This window comes from Felis catus, chromosome F1 (assembly GCF_018350175.1).
Source record: "Felis catus isolate Fca126 chromosome F1, F.catus_Fca126_mat1.0, whole genome shotgun sequence".
Lineage (NCBI taxonomy): Eukaryota > Metazoa > Chordata > Mammalia > Carnivora > Felidae > Felis > Felis catus.
The window spans coordinates 56,060,709-56,084,868 of NC_058384.1; the positions used below are offsets into that span (position 1 = coordinate 56,060,709).

The 24,160-nt window shown below is 37.5% G+C and overlaps 1 long non-coding RNA gene across 1 annotated transcript in view; it reads right to left on the reverse strand.

The window, feature by feature from the left end:
• Positions 1 to 1,673: 1,673 nt before the first annotated feature.
• The window catches only part of LOC109495747, a 187,240-nt gene continuing 164,753 nt past the window's right edge, over positions 1,674 to 24,160 (reverse strand). Inside the window, exon 5 of the long non-coding RNA XR_006592044.1 lies at positions 1,674 to 3,993. This is a non-coding gene — a long non-coding RNA (uncharacterized LOC109495747). The remainder of the gene's footprint in view (positions 3,994 to 24,160) is intronic.

The following is a 24,160-nucleotide window of genomic DNA, read 5'->3' on the forward strand; positions in this document are numbered from 1 at the left end:
GTGTGTGTGTGTGTGTGTGTTTGACTACCATCTAAATTTATTTTTTATTATGGAGCGTTGGTCAAAAAAGTTTGAAAGCCATCGCTTTAGGTGAACCTGAAGCTCAATCAGGAGAGCAAATGCCTCTCTTTCTCTGCATCTTATGGCTCCTTCTGATGTAAATAGGAGACTAAAGTCACTCATTTTTCAGTCATATTGACTCTTTTTGAGGAAGTTATTCCTAAATTGAGTAAGTCCAAATGACCATCCTTACTCTCTTCCTCCTTCTCTCCCTGAGACTACTGCGGTTGATTAGAATCCAGTCTCCACGCTAGAGGTCCCTGACTGCCTGCTCTAACAATCCCCATCCTCCGTCTCTCCTTTCTTCCCTTCCTTTCCTCTTTCTTTCCTCTGTTGGAAGACTGGAGTGAACATTTCAGGGTCAGGAAGGTTTAGTAGCCAAGGCAAACTGCCGTTGGAAACAGAAATCATAGCAAATAAGCAATTAAGGTGGATACACGCCCCACCGCCCCCATACCCAGCACCTTCCACAAACATTCCCCTCCTGGAGCAGGCCCCCATCACCTCACACCTTGATTATTGCCATAGCTCCTGGTTCCCTTCCTGACTCCAGTACCTTCTCACATGGCTCCATCCTGCCCATATATGCCAAATTAATGCTTTGAATATATTGTTTTCATCATGTAATTTTCCTGCTCAAAATCATCTGAAGCTCCCATTACCTCCAGGTCAAATCCGAACTCCACAGCATGTCATTCTGGACCCTCCACAATCTTGCTTCAACCTGTCTGGCTAAAGTCACCTCTGGATGCATCTCACCTGGAAGCCTGACTCATTCCCCCTTCGAACTCTCGCTAGAGTATCCAACTTCTCTTCATCCAGTCTTCCTATCTCAGGCTGCTCTTCAACCTGAACACATGCAAAATTCCCTCCATCATTTCCTTGAAATCTTTCCCACATAATCTCATTGTTATTTGATACATATTAACGTGTCTGATCCCTTCAAGCTCTTCAAAGGCAAGTTAATCAAGGGCAATATCTCCTGCATGCCTCTCTTGCTTATCAAGATACTACATGATATTAAAATGCTAAAACAAAGCTAACACTTATTGAGCATTATCAAACACTGTGTTAAAAGTGAATTACCTGATTTAAATTTCAAATATGCATTGTATACCTTCTTAACTGATGATGAAATGGAGAAAAGAAAAACGGAAGAGCCACGAGAAAAAAGCAAGAACTATCTTGTCTTTGGAGAGACAGCCTGTATCCTTCCCCCCATTGCCTTACAGTCCAGAGCTTGCAGAGTAGTGGTTCTTAAATATTTTCAAGATTTGTAGACTCCCTTGAGAACCAGATAGAAATAATGAAACTTCTTTCCAGAAAATGCATGGATTGCAGACTAAATGTTTGCATCCACTCTCTGGGGTACAGACCTCTAAGGCCTATCTTTGAGTCTGCAGTGGCCATGGATCCAGGTTAGGAATTCCTGTACCAAACATCACATGATAGGACATATTCAAATAATAGGTTTCTGCAGTGAGCTCCAAAATCAACACCCATTACACAAGCAAACTCTTACAATACCACCCTAGAAATTGGAGACTTATATAATGTGTATGGGAGCCATGGCTGTGTGTGTGTGTGTGTGTGTGTGTGTGTGTGTGTGTGTGTATGTGGGTGTGTGTATGCACATACCTTCACATATTATCTATAAACACATGCAAGGAAGTCTTTGGTGTCAGCCTCACCCCTATTTAAAAATGCCACATCTTATGAGGAGGATAGAGCAATTTATTATTACTCCAACTTGATCAGTGAGGAAGCTAAGCTCAGAGAAGCTATCTGACTTACCCAAGGTCACACAGCTAACTCAGTTCTCAGCCTCTTCACTGGACCTCACTGAAAAATCAGTGTGTTGTATAGAGGAACCAGAACCACTAAAGGTAGGGCAAAGCTGAAAGCAAAGAAATTGGAATTTGATGGTAAAATCCATTAACGATAAGCAGTAACATTGGTGCTTTAACAAGGATTCCAGATGCCTGACCCTCATACTTTCACTTGCAGGTGATGGCTGTCAATACGGACAAGCCATACAGGATAGCCAAAGTGCTTTTCAAGAATGTGTAATGGCTGTTATGATACCTCTACGTGGTAAGTAAGTCCATAAATGTCAACGTGCCCCTCCATGTAAATTGGGTTTTCAGGTCAAAATCACCTGGTTTATTCCACGTGGGCATTCTGGTGTAATAAGTGTATTTAACCACCAGAAAAAAAAATGAGTATCAACAGCGGTTTATTTATAGCCCACTTCTGGCCTTTCAAAGTCCCTGTTTCCAGAACCCTTTACATTTTCTGCTCCATGAATTCTTAACGAGTTCCAGTTGAAAGTGCTACAGTTCCACATTCAGGCTATTAAAAAAAGGAGAGAAAGGGGGAAAAAGAAACCTGAAAAGTATGTTTCCCCCAACTACCAAGCCTCGTAGCTGATACGGCCTATCCTGTTTTCCTCCCTCTTGGCAAATGTTGGCAAATATGCTAGCATTTGGACAGGCCTGCTAGGTTTTTAAATCCTTTTAATCCTCTTCATAGTAACAGAAACATTTGAGGCTGATCTTTGAGGACTCTGTTAGAGCACAGAACACCTGCAGTTCGGTGCTTTGTGCTAACAAACACCCAGTGTGAGCCTAACACAGTTGGGCAGGCTCAGAGCTGGCCCCCAGAACCTCCCAGAGTAATGAGGGTCTCTCTTCCCCTCTGACCTCGCCTTTCCCAGCTTAAACCTGCTCTGGTAAATGGCACTCTTGCCCTCTGACCCTCCCCAAATGGCTCAATGAATCACATAAGGGCTCATAAAAATGATTTGCCAATATGTCAGGAAATAGAAAAAACTAAGTTGATTTTCATTTGGAAATCGTTCAAATCGCTAACAAACCCAACTTCCTTGCATTCAGTTGCTAGAAAAGTTGATTATCCAGGATTAAAGCCAATGTTGATGACAGTCTCCCAACCAAGCGGGAGAAAAAGAAGACACTATTCTCTCTTCTCTTATTCTTTCCCTCAAATGATGAAACAAAACCAATGTTGTTCCCAGCCTTTCTGATATCAGTTGAAATCTGTTCACACATTATTAGATGTTTATCTCTCTAAGGGCAGGTCTCATACTTGTTCTCTACCATTTACTTACATCTATCTATGTTCCTGTTTTTACTTGCTCTCCTAGAAATATCTGAATGGGTAAAAAAAAATCCTTATTCTACTTCAAACCAAATGTACATTGAAAAATTCATATCTATCTAAACCATACATGTATGAATTAATATTGATTAGCAAAATGAGTCACTATGTTTTTTAGATGGAAAAACCCTCCATTATGTGTGATAAATACATGTGATGAAAAGAAATATGGGCAGAGTTTTGAGAAAAATATACAGTGGACATGTGAGAAACTTCTTAACTTTAGTGTTGTCTGGTTATTCCACTCATCAGCTTTAAAGAAAAAGACACACATACTGAGATCAACAGGAAAATTCAACATAGACAAGTGTCTCAGGTCATCTGGGGAAAAAAAATGTATTCCTCTTGGATTTTTCCCAGCCTAATTGTGGCATCTGAATTCAGTCAATTGCCTCTGGTTCAGTCAGGTCCCTGGGGCCCAATCCAAACCTGGACATGAACACTAATCGTCTATCCCATCCACAGTTCAAACTCAACACAAATGTTGCCTCTGCGTGAAATGTATCCACCATCCCCTCTATTGACAAAAAAAAAGGCCCTCTTTTGTTTGAATTACTTCCATGTCTCCCACAGACATTCTTAAACTACCATGTGGAACACCTGCCACAGTCCACTGACACTGGGTTTAGGTTAGAGAGTATGTTTCAAAGCGAGTTGATGAAAATTTTTCAATATACATTTTGACAGGCTTGAGCAACTGGGTTTTTTCCCCCATGCATTCAGATCTGTTGCTTCTCCGCCAGTTGGTTAATTTCCCTAGGCAAGAAAAGAAACAAAGAGAAACATGGGACACAACAAACACATGCCTGCTCTCACCTAGTGCTTCTGCAACCACAATATTGCTACCCTTATGGCACTGCTCGCAACTGTGCGATGCAAGTGTTTTCTTTTCTAAGATATATGGCCCTTTTGCAATGTATAGTTTTCCCTAATGAAGGACAAAGTTTGCATTAATACTGAAAATCCCCAAAAGGCAATTCCCAAATTCAGTTTCTCAGTACTTTTATTTTACTTTACCAGAAAGATAAAATAACCAATTTTATTTTCCTTTATTTTCCCTTCTCATGGCCACCTACTTCCTGTGGTGATAGGTGGGATGAGCGATATGGTAAATTAAACATATCTTTTTAACAGAAAACTAGAATTCTAAGTTTAGAACACTCAGTATAACTGTTAATGCAAATAAGCTACATAAATTCTTATTTTCAATTTCTCCATCAATAAAAGTATTACAGGACCAGGTTAGATTTTATCTGAAGGATTTTTGATGCTTAAGATTCTATTACCTCATAGGGGTGCCTGGGTGGCTCAGTCAGTTAAGCATCCGGCTTCGGCTCAGGTCACCATCTCATGGTCTGTGAGCTACAGCCCCGTGTTGGGCTCTGTGCTGAGAGCTCAGAGCCTGGAGCCTGCTTCAGATTTTGTGTCTCCCTCTCTCTCTGACCCTCCCCTACTTGTGCTCTGAAAATTTTTTTTTAAATTTTTACTTATTTTTGAGAGAGAGAGAGAGACAGAGCATGAGCAGGGGGAGGGACAGAGAGAGAGGGAGACACAGAATCCCAAGCAGGTTCCAGGCTCTGAACTGTCAGCACAGGGCCTGACAGGGGGCTTGAACTTGTAAACTGTGAGATCATGACCTGAGCCGAAGCCGGATGCTTAACTGACTGAGCCACCCAGCCGCCCCCCCAAAAATTTTTTAATAAAATAAATAAATAAAATTCTATTACCCTATAAAATTAAAATTTGATTAAAAAGATGAAAATAATGAATCTGGACACAGTAGGGATCACAGGATATGACTTATCTATTTATCCATGTATGTGTATATTTATTTATATGAATATTTATATCTTTACATTGTAAAAAAATTGAGGTAGCTTACTTTGAGCCATTAGGATTAAATAAAATTAAAAAAAATTGAAATGATGTGATTAGAAGTAAGAATTGCAAGGGAGGACATACTCAGGTTCACTGAATAAAGTAACAGAAAACAACAACTTGAGACCAAATACAAGCCTTCAGATTTCATCAATTAATGGCAAGAATACTAACACAAGTAATTGGCCCAGAGCTGGCATATGACAATGGAACAGTCTACCTAGGACAATCCAGAAGCATCTACTGGAAGGATGAAGAACTATCACTGTCTCTTACTGCTTGGAAATCCTTAAGAGCAAGGATAAAAACACTGAAAAAAATAAAACACATTTGATATGATAGTAAAAAGCATTTGCTATTGTAACATAGAAGTTATTTTAATCCAAATAGTCTCTAAGCTGCTCAGCCAGCAAAGAGATACAGGACATCCTTCCTTAATACAGAGCACATGCAAAGTAAAAATGGAGAATTTCAAATAGCTATGTATATTCCTGCCATCTCACCTTAATAAATACCTGAAACCTCTTTGATTTTCCCTCGATTGACTTTTTGCCTATCACACATTCAAAACAACACTGCCACCAAACCAGGACTGATATATTCCAGAATGACTTCAGTTTGTAACAAATATAAGATACCAATAGTGAAAATGCCTTTTAAAATTACATTCAGAACAAAAGAAAAAATTAAGGAGTCTTAATACCAGAGGCATGCACATACAACCTTAAGAGATAAACAGTATCAAGGCAGCATTTCTTATTTTTCACTTTGTTCTATATTCTCTGTTCAGGAAAATTGTCTTCAAATTAAAACGCTATCCATGTCACTGTGTTTAAAAGAATTACATGAGAAAACTTTCTCTTGCACATATTCTTCTGTCAGTATTAACAGACATAATAAACAGATCAATCAACAGAAGAAGTAGATTATTCTAAAAGACAAAAAAAACCCACATGTGATAGAAGAACCACTGCACACAAATGGTGAAAAAATAGGTCATTAAATTAGAGACATTGATGTTAAATATAATTTATGCACACACACACACACACACACACACACACACACACACAAACACACACATGCAGGGACATGCACACACACTGTAAGCCAGTAAGGGCATGTTATCTGATAAAGAACCATGGAGGCTGCTTTAACTTAATCCTAAGAGAGGCTCTGATAACAGAAATCACACCTCAGAGGTGGTTGCATTAGGTACAAGACAGCTGGGGTATTTATACTCCAGGGTATCCAATGGTTGTTGGTTGAGGGTTACCTCTAGGAAAACTTGCTTCCTAGAAAGGCTCTCTCTCCATAAGCATAGGCAACATGGGCTCTGGAAGCCTGAGGCAGCCTAATAGCCAAAAGTGTGCCTGGCCAGTGTGCAGGGGTTTTAGGGGATGTGGGCTGAGACCTGACAGAAGCTGCCCCACCCACTCAAAGGAGATCTTCCCTCACAATGCCTGGGACCTTTTGTTTCTGCATCCTCACCAGCCATATGAAGACTACATAGAAAGCAGACATAGAATCTCTAGATGACTCAAAAAAGGTAGTAGGAAAGCAAATGAGGTGAATTGAGACTGGAGAAAAACTTGAATGATAGGCTCAAAGTAACAGAATGAAATTTGAAGGAGATAAATATAAAGCCCTCCCACTTATCCTCAAAAGAAAATCAACCAGATAAAGTGTACCATGAGGGAGAGGTGGATTACAGCAATGTATACGCAAAAGATGAAGGTCTTATGGTTGACCACAAGTTCAATATATAGTCATGTGGACAGCACATTCACACACAGGACAGTGGAAGAACTGAGGCTGCTTAACCAGATGAGGGATAAATTAGGAGAAATTGTTAAAAGGAGGGATAAATTTATTCCATGTTGCTCTAAAGGAAAAACTAAGAATGAAAAGTAGAAGCCTTAGGAAGGCAGATTCTGACTCAGGGTGAATAAGAACTTTTGGATAGCCAGAGCTGGACAAACATGTCTTCCAAGGGTGTGAGCTCCCAGTGCCCGGAGTTCTCTGAGCTGAGGCTGAACAAAATTCTGCAGAGAATCAGGAAGGGGATTTTTATAAGGGGTGAAACAAGGTGGAAGTTTGGACTGAGAATTTCACAGCACCTTCCAACTCAATTATTCTATGATTCTGTGAACTCAGTTGGTGATTTTCGGTGAAATAGCTAACAGACAGAGGGCACCTGGAAGCAGAATGAGAAATGCCATGGGGCCTGGATAGCCTCTTAATGGATATATAAGTCCTTGAATTATGGATATTGGCAATATTTATTAAGCACCATTCAATATCCCTGCTCAATTGTGAGTGCTTGGAAGGTAATGGGAAAGATTTGCCACTCCGAAAACACCCATCCTTATGACCAAGCAAAGAAAGCCAAGGAGAGAAAAAGACTTGGAAAATCTCCTTATCGAGAAAAGGGGGACTAAGACATAAGAAAACACAATGAGAGAAAGGGAAAGACATAGTGCATCTTCTCACCTTTGCTCACCCCTATTTCCTACTTGCTGTTGTTTTGGATCCATTTAATTTCTTCTCTTCTGGGTCCAATCAACGGCTGACCACATCTGTTCAATTGGAAGTATACGTCATCTTGGTTTTGGAATATAGGCAAGTATGCACTTAGTTTTTCTCCAAGCCAAAAGGTTGCTCAATGTTTAAGGCTTCTGCCAGTGGAGAGCCAGGAAACAAGGGACAATGATATTGGGACAGGGAGCTTTGCAATAGGGAAGATTAGATTGTTGTCATTCCACATGCCTTTGGGCCATTTCTGTGACCTTTTCAAGAGGGGGTCATCCCACCCATAAAGCAGAACCTCACACAAATTATAATGATATCTTTATACCTTATCTATGAAACTTCCTTCCTCTAAGATCTTGAAGTACTTCATTAATTGACAAATTAATTAACAAATTAATCTTTACAAATTTCCCAGGGAGACTGCAAAAACTATTATTACCTTCACTTTACATATGAAGAAATCTGGAAGTTGATACGTAAAGCATAAATGTAAGAATCTAGAGAGGCAAATGTGAGTCTCCTGACCCATTTCAAAAGCCATGTAATAGATTATGAACACAGTTTCCTGAACACAGTTTAGTAGAAACTGATGATCCCAAAACAAATGTTACAGGCCTTGGGTAAAAATTTAAAGTCACCTGGAGAGATTTTGGAATTACAATAGAATTACCTAATGCCCATTTCATTTGGCAGAGAAAACTTTAAAACTTACTGCAACAGAAGCTTCCAATGCTCTGGCCTCTTAGATAAAGGACATTTAAAGCTGGACTGATTATTATCTTCTCTGGGTGTAAACTTCCCACCCTAGTAAGTATTTAGGTTCACAGCATTTACAAATATCATTATTTAACGCACTATGGCTGTTTTTATATTTAAACACACACACACACACACACACACACACACACACACACACACACGCAAGCACATGGGAATTAGTTTGTGGAAGTAAAAAGTATGGCCTATATATTAAATCACTTCTTATTTCACTTCAGATTCAGTGGCAAAATAGACAAGCAAACAATTTACACTGCATACGTTTAGAACATTCTGCAACAGGAGAGAGGACATGTATGGTGAGAATGAGATCAAAGGTTGGGAGAAGTACACATGTCCAAATGTTTGCTACTTAACTCTGTAGCTCTTGGTGTATATGGCGCTATGGGGCAAAGGAGACAGACTGACAGACCAAAGAACTTTTCAAGTTGGATGAGCATGACAAAAATGTAGCAGGCCAGTGAATTTACTATCTGCAAGGCTAAGAAAAATAGGATCAGATTATGTTTAAGAAACATAAAAAATATTTTATTAGGTAAGGTTGGGCAAAAATGCTTGGAATCCAACATTCACTTGCTCTTTTGCTCTCTTTCATGTGGAAACAGACTGGGGAAATCCCATATGAAAAAATACAAACCCAGAAATGACCTTTCTGGTTATGAACTGGGACAAAATCTGGAACCAAACTATGAACATAAAACAAAATTCACAACAATGAAAGCCAGTGAACAATAGAAACTCCTGAGAACTTATGATTTGTCTCTTTAGAAGCGTTAGATTAGGGAAGTCATTTATACTTAACACGGTGGGAGCTCCTTTCATGACTACCAAAAATCTTTGTTACTTAACTGCAGCAAATAATACATACACATAAACAGTAAAGAAAACAAACCAAAGCAAAGAACTTCTGAGTCCACTGAGAAATCCCAGATATATAAAGCTAGATTGTAACAGGACTAATTAATTCCCATGCAAAGTTCAGATGACAAACATGTAAACATGTGCACTCAGTTGCTAAGTACTGGGTATTTGCTGAGTGTTAACTATGTTTTGGGTATTGTGTGCAATTACAATTCTTAAATTCTAGAGCTAATTAGAAATTACCTAGAAAATTTGTCAAAAGTTCAGAAATACCCATCCCTAGAAATTCTTACTGGTAGGTCTGAGGTTAAGGCCAATATATCTACATATTAATTAAAACACTCGAGATTATTCTGATGCATACTCTTTTTTTGACCAAATTCTAAGACTCACTGGGTAGATCAAAAATACAGTCTCAGTCATGATATAGGCCTGCCTCTTACCATTCATATTGGACTACAGCTTGGTTTCCTCATCTTTGAAGTGGATGTCATAACGACTCCTACCTTCTAGAAGTGTTATAAGGTCATGTAAGGACCAGATACACGATTGGTGCTTTGTAAATTCTTACTCTCCTCCTTTTTTTATTAGATCTGTTGCTCTACTGAGCACTAAATAGGCAGAATGTTTATTTTCTGTCTTTAAGGTACTCCTGATATATTTAGTGGAACAAATAAATTGGCCCAAAGATACAAGGATCTTTTTTTTTCATTTATTTCAATTAGATTACAATAATCTCATCAAAAGACAATGCATTTATATTCACAGTAAAAGATCTTTAAGATATTGCCAATAAATTGCATCTCCAAAACCTCCAGATGTTGACTGCATTTGTCAAAGAAGCTACCCTTTCTGTTCTTTTGGTAATATAAAGTAGACAAAGGACAGTAGAAAGTTCTCCTATCTGTATTTATTTTACCCCCAAAATGCAGGCTACATTGTTAAGAAAGTGATCGAATTTTTTTTAATCAATGTTTTTGAAGTATAATTTTCCTAGAATAAAACAGACCATATGAACTATACAATTCCATGAATTTTGACAAATGCATATAAATAATCAACAGCCTAAGATACAGAACACTCCCAACATTCCATAAATTTCCCTGTGCCCCTCTGCAATTAATCCACACATCAAAAGGATGTGCTAATCTGATGTGTATCACCATAGATTGATGTTTCCTGGGTTAGATTTGGTTTCATTTGCTCAACATAATATTGATGAAATTAATCTTATTGTTCCAGGTATCAGCAATTCATGCATTTTTATTGCTGGGCAGAACTATACCACAGTTTATTTATTCAGTAGCCTGTGATGGGCATTTGGATTACTTTTAATTTGAAACTTTTATGAATAAACCACTATGAACATTCATGTGCAAGACTTTTTGTATATGTAGGCATTCATCTCTCAGAATAAATAACTGGGTCATATGGGTATATGTGCATTCATTTCCTCCTGGAAATGAAATTACTGGTCATATGATACTTACAGGTTTAACATTATGAGTAAGAAATTGTTTTCCAAAGGCTTTACTATTTGGAACTCCCTTCAGCAGTGTATAAGAGTTCCAGTTGCTCCATAGTATCATCACTTCCAGTCTTTTTTTAAGTGATTCTACTAAATGTGAAATAGTATCTCATTGTGGTTTTAATTTGTTTCCCTAATGACTATGGACTCAACAATGCTAAGTAACTGTTGAATGTTGAACATCTTTTCATGCACTTATTGACCAATCCCATAAATCTGTGAAGTGTCTGTTCAAATATTTTGCCCATATTTTAAATAGAGATGGTTGTATTCTTATGACTGAGTATTATATCCTGAGTAGAAAGCTTTTGTCAGATACACTGCAAATACGTACTCACAGTCTGTGGTTTGCCTTCTCCTTTTCCTAACACTGTCTTATGAGTAAGTTTTAATTATGATAAAGTTAAATTTTTCAATTTTTGTTTATATTGTTTGTGCTTCCCCCCTTTTTTCTTTTTATCCTAAGAAACCTGCCATTGTGTACTCCAATGGCATGAAGATTTTATCCAATAGTTTTTACTAAAGTATTTAGAGGTTTAGTTTTTATACTTAGGTCTGTGACACACTTGTATTAGTCGAGGTGCTCTAGAGAAACAGATGCAGACATAAATAAATATATATCTCTGATATATATCTAATAATATCTCTGATAATATCTACATCTTTAGCTCTATGTAGAGACCAAAAATACCGATAGGGTAGTTCCATAGTAAGCCTGAAAGCCTGAGAACCAGGACAGCTGAAGGTATAGTTCCAGTTTGTATCTGAGCCCAAAGGCAGAGGACCCATGTTCCAACTTGAATACATGTTAATCTCATCCAGATACACCCTCACAGGCACATCCAGAATAATGTTTAACCAAAATATCTGGGCACTCCATGGCCCAGTCAAGGTGAAACATAAAATTTATCATCACACTACTTCAAATTATTTTTTTCTTAATAGTGTTAAGTGGGAATACATATTCATTTTTTCCCAACTCGATGTCCAGGAACGTTTGTTGAACTACATTGAGGTCCACGGCAATAATAAATTGACTATAAACACTGGGTCAATTTTTAGGCTATTAATTCTGTTCTATTGATATTTTTGTCTGTGTTTTAGTATTTTTGATTGCTACAGTTTTATAGTAAGTATGGAAATCAAGCTTGTTTCTTTTTTTCAAAGTTCTTATTCTATGATTTTTTGCATTTCCACATAAATTTTTCAATTAGCTTGTCAATTTTTATGCAAAGAAAGGATGGAGGTCTTGCCCATATTTTATTAAATATATTCCTAAGTATTTTATGTTTTTGTGATAGCTTTATAAATAATATTTTAAATATTATTTACGATATTTGTTACATGTGTATAGTGATGCTAAGGAACACTGATATAATTGATTTTTGCAAACTGACCTTGTCTACAGCAACTTTCTTAAATTCACTTAGGAAGATATTTCTTTCTATTCCTAGTTTTCTTAGAGTTTTATCAAGACCAGGTATTGGATTTTGTCAAATCCTTTTGCATATTTATGAGAAACGTACATGACATTTCTCCTTTATTCCTTGTGATATATTACACTTGAATGTTGGAACAATCTTGGATTCCTGGAATAAGCCATAGTTAGTCATGAAATATTTATCTTTAAAATGTGTTATTGCCTCAGACCTAATATTTTGCTAACTGTTTTGCATCTATCTTCATAAGGGACACTATTCCATAATATTATTTTCTTTAATTTCTCGCTGGTCTTAAAAACAAGTTGCTAAACAATACTTCATCCTCTATATTTTTAAAGAGTTTAGGTAATATGCTGTTATTTTCTCTTCAAATTTTTCATGAAAGTCACCAGTGACACCATTTAGGCCTGGAATTTTCTTGGTGGGAAGTTCCCTTGATTACAAATACAATGTGTTTCACAGATTTGAGGCTATTCAGATTTTTTATAGCATCTTCAACTAGGTTTGAAAGTTGGCAAAAAGTTGTTCACAATATTCCCTTATTATATCTTTAATATCTGTAGGATCTGTAATGATTTTTCATTTTTGATTATGGTAATTATGTCTTCTTTTTTTCTTGATCAGTCTGCATAAGGATTTATTAAATTCATTCATCTTCAAAAGAGTGTATGTTTCCTTGATTTTCTCTATTGCCTTTTTATTTCCTATTTCATTGATATTTTAATTTTTTAATTTATTTTCATCCTGCCACTTAGTTTGGGTGTGATTCATATATAATTATAATTATACAAATATATAATTATACAAATTAAATAAATCATAACTTTTTCTAGATTTTTGTAATTTCTTAAGCTAGACAACTAGGTGACTGATATTAAGTCTTTCTTTCCTTTCTAATAAAGCTATTTTTACTATAAATTTCTTCTAAAATACTTCCTTGATTGCACATACAAAATTTTCTATGTTGCATTTTATTATCATTTGGTTTGATTTTTTTTTTCTGATACCCCTTTTGAGTTCCCCTTTAACTTGTTATTTAGAAATGTGTTTTTAAACTTCCAGCTATCTGGGAGAATTCTAAATAGCTCATTAGTAGTGATTTATAATGTAATTACATCATGGTCAGAAAATACACTCAGTAAGATTTTAATGGAATTTCAATGAGACATCTTGGTGAATGTACCATGTGCACTTATAAAGAATGTGTATTTTGTTATTGTTGAGTGTAATACCCTATAAATGTTAATTAGGTCAAGTTGATTGAGAATGTCCAGTTGTTTTTTTTTTAAGTATTTAAGTAAACTGGCATTATTTCCTATTTAATTTGATATAATTCACAGGTGAACATACATGAACATGGAATTTTCCTGATGTAATCTTTTTTCCTTATTACAAAGACAATTTATTTAATAAAACTGAGGCTGTTTAAATTTTTTTGTTTTTGTTTTTTATCAATTGCTTAAGAGAGGGGTGGTAAAAGCTCCAAATGAGATTTTGAATTCATCTATTTCTCCTTTTTATTCTGTAAGTTTTGCTTCATGTATTTTTGAATGTCTGTTATTAAGTACAGACACATTTAGGATTGTTACAGTATTCATTATGAATGACTAACCCTTTTATCACTCTGAAACGCTCCTCTTCATTTCCGCTTATATTTCTTGTTTTGAAATCCACTATTTCCGACATAAACATACGATATTCCAGCTTTCTTATCTTACTGTTGGCATGCTTTCTCCATCCTTTTACTTTAAAATTACATGTGTATGTACTTATAATTTAGGTTAATTGAATATTTTTAATATTTACTTCTTCTTCTATTGACCTTTTCTAGCTTTATCTCTTCTTACTAATTTTTTCCTGGTTGTTCTAGAGATTAAAATATGTATTCTTAAATGATCACAGTCCACTTAAAATAAATATTGCACTATTTCACACTTCATACTTTAAAACTTACAAAAATATAAAAAGCTTACAATAGTGAAATTCTGTATACCTCCTATTATATAGTTTAAGCTCTCATACATTGAAAAATTATGTTATTATTATTATCATTTTTATCATCAAACAGCAGGTTGTCTTTAAAAGAAATTAAGAAGTAAAAATTAAAAACAAAACAAAACACATGTCCTGTCCTGTCCTCTTCTGTTTTTCTGTACTTCCTTGACCATTTCTTGCAGTTCCGTTCTCATGGCAATGAATTATCTTCACTTTTATCCTTATTTTTTAAGATTATTCTTCCTAGCCATAGAATTCTTGTTTTTTTCATCACTTTAAAGATATTGTTCATTATAGTCTATAATCCATTGTTTCTGATGATAGGTCCCCTATTATTTCTATAGTTTTCCCACTGACTTTAATGTGTCTTTTTCCTATGGCTTCTTTTAAGAGTTTCTTTCTTTAGTTTTCAGCACATTGCTGTGATGTATGCGGTGTAGGTCTTGGCCAAGAATCTGAGTTGAATCCCTATATAGGCATTTTTTGCTCCCCACCTTCCCTTCCCCTCTGTGCACCTCTCCTCTATGTTCGTCTGCCCTTAACTCATCAGGAATTTTTATCTCTGCTTCCTCCGCTTAGCATGACTGCAAATCTTTGGGCTTCACCTGTGTGCTCTTAGGCAGTTAGCAAGAGTAACAGTCGGGTTTGCCATATGTGTTTACTTTCTCCAAGGATCACAGTCCACAGGCTGCCTGTTTCAGTGCCTAAAAACAGTTTCCTCAGGTATTTTGCCCAATTTTATAGTTGTTTATGATGGGAAGGTGTGTAGGGTTTCTGTTAACTATCATGGTCAGAAATGGAAGTCCAACTGCAAAATACTGATTCGATTTCCTCTATCACATCAGATATTAGGGAAACAGAGAGAGAGAGATAAATGTGTGTGTGTGTGTGTGTGTGTGTGTGTGTGTGTGTGTGTGTGTAGATATATATGTATGTATGTGTTTGTATATAGATGTATATCTGTATGTATCTGCATAATTACATAACTTTACTACTTCTGTGCTGATAGTGTTTAGAGCACTGATATACCATTAACAATGAGCATCCGGTACCCATATTTTGGCTTTAAATACCAATGGAAAAATTTCTAAAAGTAATAAGAAAAGCAGGATATAAATTTAACCAGAGTAATCAGTGTGCCTGCTATGTAAAAACAATAATCAATAACAAAATATAATTGAGTAGAATTTCCCATTCACAATAGTAACAAGTAAAAATACCTAAGAATAAATTTAAGAAGAAATGTTAAAAACTATATAATAAAAACTTTAAAACTGTATAGAAAGACACAAATATAGACTTGAATTAACTAAAAGCCATACCAGGGTCTTGCTTAAGTATATTTAACATCAAAAAGATGTAATTCCAGACACCTGGGTGGCTCAGTCTGTTAATTAAGCATCTGACTCTTGATTTTGGCTCAGGTCATGATCTTATGGTTCATGGGATCGAGCTCCGCATGGGGCTGTGCACTGACAGTGTGGAGAGCATGCTTGGGATCCTCTCTCTCTCCCTCTCTGCCCTTCCCCTGCTCTTGCTCTCTCTCTTCCTCTCTAAGTAAATAAATAAATACATAAATAAATAAACAAGCAATTCTCCTTGAGTTTAATTTTGGTTTTTATTGAGAGAGAGAGAGAGAGAGAGAGAGAGAGAGAGCGAGCAGGGGAAGGGCAGAGGGAGAGGGAGAGGGAGAGAGAATCTTAACCAGGCTCCCTGTCCAATGCAGAGCCTGACACAGGGCCGAGTCTCATGACCATAAGATCATTACCTGAGCCAAAATCAAGAGTCAGATGCTAAACTGAGTCACCCAGGCGCCTCACCCTTGAGTTAATTAAAAAAAATTATTTTTAATGTTTTATTTATTTTTGAGATACAGAGAGACAGAGCATGAGCAGGGGAGGGGCAGAGAGAAAGGGAGACACAGAATCTGAACCAGGCTCCAGGCTCTGAGTTGTCAGCACAGAGCCAGACGCAGGGCTCGAACCCAAAATAAGGTAAGATCATGACCTGAGCTGAAGTCAGACGCTTAACCAACGAGCCACCCAGGTGCACTGAGTTAATTTTTTAACTATTATAAGACCACAATTAAACACTAACATTTTCTTGTTGTAGCCAAATCTTTTTAAATCAACAAGGAGGAAATAGTCAAAGAATGGAGTTCTACTGCTTCCCCCCCCCCCCACCAAGAACGGCATGAATCGTCCTCACAAATATCTATTCATAACATCTTTCACTTTACCTTAAAATCATTAGCATGGACTTTAAATTTTTTTAGTGTTTATTTTTGAGAAAGAGACAGAGTGAGAGTGGGGGAGGGGCAGAGAGAGAAGGAGACACAGAATCCGAAACAAGCTCCAGGCTTTGGGCTGTCAGTCCAGAGCCTGATGGAGGGCTCGAATCCACAAACTGGGAGATCACGACCTGAGCTGAAGTTGGATGCTTAACTGAGTGAGCCACCTAGGTGCTCCAGTGTGTACTTTACTTTTTAGAGCCCACGGCAGGATGCTAAGAAAAAAAAACATTTTAAAAGTGGTTGAGAAAAAAGAAGGGGAAACAATATGTGTCATTTTAATGATTGGTATGCGTCCGTGAACCACCGGTGGTATGCTTTGAAGTGGAGGTAGAAATCTAATTAAATTAACATAGCTGTATAAGTGAGCCAGAAACTGAAGTCAAAGAGACAAACTATTAATTCCATCTGATCAATTATGAGTTGCCTACAGAGGCAGTTTAAGGATTGGCTATCTATATGGGACTTTGAGTCACCAGAGGGTACCTACTAGGGGTCCTACAACTGTGTTGAAAGTGGAAGTTTCCAAACTGGCCCCAAAAAAGAAATGGGAAAGTATCAAGTTACATGTATTCTGAAGTCAGCCATGTTCCATATTTTACTACTCTCCTCCACCAGCAGCGTCACATTGTATTATTTATCATGCTTCTTTTGGCACAGATGGGGTGTGGGGTGGTGAAAAAATAGAAATTGCCAGTGATATAATTATCAAGTAATATTATGAACAACTCAACTCACTTTAACAGTGAAGAATGTACTAACTTATGTAAGACCAAAACAGCTAAAAATTATGTTGGAAGTTACTTATGATTTGGAAAATGTTTTTTTTCCAAATCAAAAATATCATTTATATATATATAATTTAGACACCTAGAAATCTTCATCAAAAAGTAGACACCCTGAAGATTTATTTAAGCAGAAAACTCTGGAGGGTCTCAGTACATCAGTACTGGTTTTAGCCAGAGGATTCCATTTGTATCCAATGCCGGCCTTATTTACTAGAGATTAAGCCACGGAGACCAAAGAGCAGTCTGTTTTGTCCTCTCCACGTTTTGTTCCCTTCTCTGGTAAAGGGATTCTGCACTACTAATTCAGCACTGGGCAGGACGCCAGAGTTCAGGGGTTGGCCAGGAAGGATGGGAACCCTCCTTAGACCAGGGGCTCCCAGTAACAAGCAAATGAAAACAAAGGAAAATGAGAAAAGGGTGGAGGTTGGCTGTGAGTTGCTGACTTTCTGAGTTTCTATTTTAGATCACTTGAATGGAATCATTAGGGCGGGTGCCATTTCTACATTATTATGAAGGTCACCAGAAATGGGATTTGGCATCTTGGTTCTCTTTCCACCTCAGCAAGTCCTACACTAAAGCTTAACCAGAAAAAGTGCTTTAGACCCTATTGTGAAAACATTATCTAAAGGTATAGACTTACACCACACTTTGCCAGCAAACACAGAAAAATGAGCATAATAAAACGTTAGATAGTTCAAGATCATTCAGGGCTTCATTGCAGAAAATATTTATCATATTAAAGCCATTGTTATAGAATGTTAAATCTCTTCTCTCTTGCCTTTACTGAAACAACATTCTTCATTCTCACTGTTTATCTTCTTTTGATGTTTTCTCTATGTTCTTGCTCTTTCCAGACTCTAGGCACATGTATCCTCCATAGGACATAGGTTTTTTAAAAAAAAATTTTATTATTCCTTCTTTATCTGCCCTTGCCTAGATATCTCCCTGAATCTCAGCTTTCAATTCTACATAAACAGTATCCAAATTCACATTTTGACTCTGGCTCCTCTTCTGAGAATTCAGACTCATATTTCCAATTAGCCAATATTTTAATCTACATGCCTTTGCCTACCTAGATGAACCTTACTCAAAATACCTTAGGTAAAACATTAAAGTAATGTTCCTTTTATAGAAAAAGTAAGCATGTAACTATAGATGTTTTAAAGTGACTTTTATAATCATAATCCAAGTGTGTGTAACCTGAATGCTCCCAAACCTCCAGACATCTGAAATTCTTTAATAATTAAAGTGGGGTGGGGGAGGGGGGAGGCTGAAAGTCTCATGCCTTATAATGTCCCTCCTGATATCTCCAAGGGTTTTTGAAGAAAGGGAACAGGTGGGATGTAATGGGAGGTTATATTTCCACTAGTCACCTCTCTTAGTCATCTTGTGTCCAATTTCCTGCTTTGGTTAAATTCTGAGTCTTAAGGGCTGCTTTCTTCTTTATGTTGCACATATGCCAATGGCTCCCAGATTTGATCTCTCCCTTGAGCTCTGGAATAAATTTCCTAAATGCCTTTTCAACACTCCACTTGGATATCTGATAAGCATCTCACACTTAAAGTACACAAAACTGGACTTTCCCCCACCCCACACCTGTTTCTGTAATTTTCCCCATCTCTGAAAATGGCACTACCATTCATGTAATGCCTTGAGCTAAAAATCCAGGAGTCATCTTTGATTTTTCTTCTTCCCACACACCCAGAAATCTGTCCACTTTATTTTCAAAATATATATCAGATCCAGCCATTTCTCACCCTGCTGATGCTGATACTGTCATAATCTCTCATCTGGACAACAGAGTAGCCTCTCATTGTCTATTGTTGCACTGTTCCCATGCTTGCCATGCTACATTCTAATCTCTTCTAATCATAATCGTGTAAGACATAAGACAAATTATGTCAGTTCCAAATTCTAACTTGTCTGGTGGCACCTCCTCCAAACACTTTAGCATAATTGACGAGTCCTTTGTGATCTTCCCGATACCTACTTCTCAGTCTTCCTCTCCTATCATTTGCTCCCTTGTTTCTTAAAGCTCCAGCCATCATGGCTTATCCTACACTTCTGCTTTCCTTAACACAACAATCTCTTTCCATTTCAGGGCATTTGTAGTTGATGATAGTTTCTGCATGGCATGGCCTTTCACTAATTTTTTTATTGTCTGTAATTTAGTTTAGAATTCTTCAACATAACACATTTGTGATTAATTTTAATTCATACTATGAAAATCCTTAGCAGTTGAATTGCCCTAAATTAGAATGGACACTCCTTACTCACATTCTATTTCCTTAGCCCTTAATTTCTTTCTTTATAGTTTTCATGCTGACTTTAAGTTATACTATATACTTGTTTATTTTTTCACTGTCTCCCCCCAATCCTCCATAAAGTATAAGATCTGTGAAGGTGGAATCCCTACCGCCTGACACACAGCAGGCACTTGATACATGTTGGTAGATAAACATATGGCATTTGTTGATCAACTTTTTAAAACTTTACTTTTCTCATTTATAAAATACAAAGAATAACAACATTAAGGTAGATATACTCCTGAGCACTTAAATATTCTCTTTTTTACTTGTCTGTAAAGCAGTTCAGGTGTCTTTTCATGACCAAACTACGACAAGGATCCCCAAACACCATACACATGACGTAAGGCATGAAGACTGGTTACTACCCACCTACTACCACCTACCTCTTCCAACCACATGTGCGTGCCTGTACACACACACACACACACACACACAGTTCTGCTAATTGTCTCCGTTTTTAAAAAAATTGGTAGCTTATCCAAAACCACTTTTTTTGCATATTTATCAACTATGTAATATCTGTGCTTTTTTATCTTACTTCTCCATAGTTATTTTCATCTTTTCTCTCTTTTTTTTCCAGCCAGGACCAGCTGGAAATCCTCTGATAATTAATTTTGTTTGCACAAAAATGGAGGTCTGTGCCTGGAAGGTATCCATGGAATGCTTTCCTCTACCTCCTGGAGATAGGCACAGCACTTCCTGAAAGTCCAGGTTAATTATTGCAGCTATTAGTTGAGGAGCACTTCTCTTCTTTGAGTATATCACTTCCACTCACTGGACACTCTCTCCTTTGCAATTTATGATTCAGGAAATCATTCTTCATGGCTATGGTTACTTATTATTTCCTATGAGTGAGTGGTATATCCCATGGTAACTTATACAATTGGGAACTAGAAAGTAACCTTCATCAAAACAAAGGTGACGACCCTCAGTTTCAGACAGTTATTGGTCACAAAACTAGTCTGATTAATTGTGGTGATCAGGGTGGGGATCCACCCTGGATCTTCATTGGCAGAACTGTTACCAACTAGTCCTCTGCATATGATGCCAATATTCACAATGACAATAACAATGGTGCAATACCTATATAGATGTCTATACTTATATCTTTTATTCCAAACCAAACTGGATGATAAAGCGGGCAAGAGAAGATATGTGGAACATAATAAACATATAAGAACATATAAAAGCAAATATCTAGTAGGTAGCAGATGCCATAAGGAAGAACATAAGGCTTCTGTCCCAGGGTATCTCACCTCGTTGTGAGATCATTTAATTGTTTCGGATCCTCTCAGAGCCTCTGAAAAGTTTTTGTGTAATTTTTCAATTATTAACACTGTCTTCTTACCCTCATGTCAGGGCCTTTGTGGATATTAGCCCATTAATCATCACCAGCATCCTGGGGTAGTTAGGAGAAACTTCATTTTGCCACTGAGAAAATAGAGGCTGAAATCAATTAAAGAATTTGCTCCAAGTTGCCCAGGTAGTTAAGAGACAGATATTTTACAAACTCATGTTTGTCCATCTGATTCTAAAATCGAACTTCTTTAATGCTAGCAGATAGAGGTCATGGCCCACTCACACTGCAATGCACTGTATTACACGGAGTTATTGGTGGACAGTGGTGACAGCCCTGGACCCAGAGTCACCAGCCTTAGTCCCAAGCCTCTGGCCTCTGTCACTTGCCAGCAATGGGCATGTCATCTACCTTTCCTCACATGCAAAATGGATATTAATAATACTAGTTTTACTTTCCTTATCAGCATCAAATTCAGTAGCAGATGAAATATGCTGGCACAACTGCAAAGTACCATTTAAACACATGGCATGATGTTTTGTAAGCATTCTGAAGTCACCTTTTAGTACAGACATTCTTTTGGCTGAAAATGGATGGCAAGCTTCTCAAGGGTGGATATTAGTCCTATTATTTCTTGGAGCTAGGTGCTCCCAGAATTCCTCTTGTGTTTGATGGAAAAACCCCTCCCCATCTCACTCTACTCATGCTCCCATATTTATCTTACCTGATTAGTACATCCTCTGTCGCTTGGAGAGAGGAGGTGGAGGGGAACTGCAGCCATTGAATTCTGGGTGCTGCTGAGGACTTCCAGGATGTGAGGTGAGGTACGCATGTGCTGGGGGAAGCATGGATTGAAGGAGGAGGCGAGCTCTAAAAGACCTAAATTATACAGCTTTGGCTTATGTCTCTTAAAATAAAACTATTACCAGACTTCCTTTAAATAAAATCATTCTAGCCCTCTCTTTCTGTTAATCAGTTTACCTGGCCAGCTTTCCTGAGCTATATAATCATAACCATGGGAGAAGCTGGTATTTTTTTCTCATATTAATTTACCTAATCCTCTTTTCACACATTATGCATTGGTTATCATCTGTCTCTATGACTTGCCCACAGTAATCAGTTCAATAAATATCTATAAAATTATTCATTTCCTGGGGGACCTGAGCATTTTTCTGGTCTTATTCCTGGCTGCAGTTCAATTGGAGGCTAAAGGAAATACTACTTTTTTTAATTAATTGCTTGGAGTAAAAATATCACCATGGTCTCATTCTCTCTGTCTCTCTAATTTTATGCTTAAATATCTTCATCTCTACCTCTACCTCTACCTCTACCTCTACCTCTGTCTCTATCTCTATCTCTATCTCTATCTCTATCTCTATATCTCTATATATCTCTAAGCAGACAATATTCATTGTGTAATGATCAGTGAGGCCACTCTCATTGTGCGGTTCATCAAACAGCTCATCAAAGAATAATAGTGAAGAAGAATCCTAATCAAACACAACACTGGACATGGCTCCTTTCTCTCATAAGTGCTAACCTTACAGTTCTGTTTAGTTTCCTAGGACAACAATTATAAAGTACCCCAATTTGTACAGCTTAAAACAACAGAAATTTATCCCCTTACACTACTGGAGACAACAAGTCCAAAATCAAGATGTCCAGAGTCATGCTCTCTCAAGGCTCTATGGAAGTGTCTGTTCCGTGCCCTTCTCTTGGCTTCTGGTATTGCTAGCTATCCTTGACCTTCCTTGGCTTGCAGTTGCACAACTCCAATCTCTGCCTCTGTGGCCACGTGACTATCTCCTTGTATCTTCAATATCTATCACTGTGTGTCTTCCCCTCTTCTTACAAGGACTGGATTAAGGGCCCAATCTACTGCAGTATGACCTCATTTTAACCTAACATATTACATCTTCAATTACTTCATTTCATATTCTGAGTTTCTGGGAAGGACACGAATTTGTGTGCCTACAATTCAACCCTGTACAGTTTCCTTATGAGGCAGCAGCCAGAAATCCACACCTGCCACTTCTTTGTTGCTTTAAGGGCAAGTGTGCAAAGAACTAAGTTAACTGAGTAGAAGCTTTGGTATTAGGTTCTGGTGGAAAAAACTGGATGATGAGGGTTGATTTTTCTGACTATACACCAGAAGTCTCTCTTTGCATGGTACACTTCTAGCTAAGAACTTCTCAGCCAGGTATACAAGTTGATATATAATTCTTGGGCTCTACAACACAGGGTTTTATCCCTTACCCCTAATAGATTATTCCAGAATCAATAAAGAAGTGAAAACCAACATTTTTTTCTAAGTGTGATACCAGTTCTCTTCTGATAGAAAAACCTGACCTGAACATAGGCCTCATTATAGTGTGAATATTTATATGCTTCATTGAAAAAAGATTAAGTTTGGTTTAGAGGTGCTGTCCAGACACTCTTTAACACTTGGAGTTTTATGTTATAAACTGTTTATGCAACCTATTACTTTTTTAAATCTGAAAAGAAAATCCTAAATTAGAATTCCCAAATACATCTGGTCCAAGGATTTTGGAAAAGAAAATAAAGGCCTATTCTTTCAATCAGGGTTAATCCAATCAAGTAGAAAAGCTGCCACCATTAGTTTTCATTTCTTCTAGTTCAGTGGTTCGTAGACCTGCCTGCACATTACAATCACCTGGGGAGATTTTTAAAATCCTAACGCCTGGGCTCTCCCCTAGGCCAATTTAATCAGAATCATTGGGGGCAGGACCTAGGCATCAGCATTTCTGAAACTCCCCAGCCAATTCCAATGTCTACCCAAGTCTGAGAACTAGTGTCTGATCCTAACCCAGTCATTCACAGTGTCCTTTCTGGTGAAGCCAATCAAAAGTCCACTCCATCTGCTTCACCGACCGCACCTACCTACCATGAGGCACAAACAGTTACAAAAAAATAACGGGTATTGGTAAAAACCAGAGGAGTCCACATGTTATGGGTTGAACTGTACCCTCCACCCCTGCCCCCGCAAAGATATGTCCTAACCCTGAGAACCTCAGAATGTGAACTTATTTGGAAATAGGATCATTGCATATGTAGTTAATTAGGATAAGGTCACACTGGAGGGTGTATGTGGGGGGTGGGGGGGGGGACTTTAATCCAACATAACTAGTGTCCTTGTAATAAAAGGAGAAGGGAAACACACAGAGAGAAGTGTTATGTGCAGATCCAGACACACACAGGGAGAAGA